The sequence below is a fragment of the Bison bison genome, unplaced genomic scaffold, assembly GCF_000754665.1.
Source record: "Bison bison bison isolate TAMUID 2011002044 unplaced genomic scaffold, Bison_UMD1.0 scf7180017864527, whole genome shotgun sequence".
Classification (NCBI taxonomy): Eukaryota; Metazoa; Chordata; class Mammalia; order Artiodactyla; family Bovidae; genus Bison; species Bison bison.
The window spans coordinates 9,895,182-9,896,227 of record NW_011495078.1 but is presented as its reverse complement, the minus strand read 5'-3'; positions in this window follow the sequence as shown (position 1 = coordinate 9,896,227).

The window sequence follows — 1,046 nt, the reverse complement described above, 5'->3', positions numbered from 1 at the left end:
TCTGTCCATGGGATTTTCCAGGCAAGAGTACAGGAGTGGGTTGCCATTCCCTCCTCCAGGGGATCTTCTGGACCCAGGGATCGAATCCATGTCTCTTGCATGGCAGGCAGAGACTTAACCAGCATTAGAATCCTCTGGAAAGCCAGTGCAAACACAGATGCCTGTACCTGCATGTGGATACTCTGATTCAGTGAGCCTGGAGGGGCCTGGGGGTTTTAATTTTAACCCTCTCCCATGTGAAGCTGCTGTTGCTGGTCCAAGAACCATGCCCTTGAGAGTAAAGTCTGAAGCCATATACTTCTCATCCCTGGCTGCAGAGAGGAGATTCCTTGTAAGAACTGATGTCTCTGTTCCAACTGAGACCAGTTAAATTAAAAGTGGACCCTGCTTCTGCGCATTTTACGGTTCCCCTAGGAGATTCTGACGTGTAGGCAGGATTGGGATCCGTTGGAGGAATTGAGTTCCAAAGCCCTGCACCCCCCAACCCCCCACCCCCTAGCCTGTGAGCCCCAGAGCAGCGGCACCAGCATCACCTGGGAGCTTGTTAAAAATGCAGAATCTTAGGCTCCACCTAAGTATATGGCTTCAGACTTTATTCTCAAGGGCGTGGTTCCTGGACCAGCAACAGCAGCTTCACATGGGAGAGGGTTAAAATTAAAATCCCCAGGCCCCTCCAGGCTCACTGAATCAGAACCTGCGTTTTAACAAGATCCTCTGGAAATCGATGTGTACCTTAAAATTTGAGAAACGCGGCTCCAAAGGAAGCAATGAGTTTCTTATTCTCAAGTTCTTTTTCTACTATGCACCAGTAGGCTACTTAACTCACTTTATCTGCAGCTTGCCTGTGCTATTTTCCTTCTGCTGCCTGAGCAAATTAACATGAACTTAGAAGCTTGAAACAACACCCCTTTATTGTCTCACAGTAGCCGGACAGACTCAATTGGGTCCTCCTCTGAGGGTGTCACAGACCCAAATCAAGATGTTGGCTGGGCTCTTTCCTGGAGGCTTCGGGGAAGAAACCACTTTTCAGTTGATTTCAGCTGTTG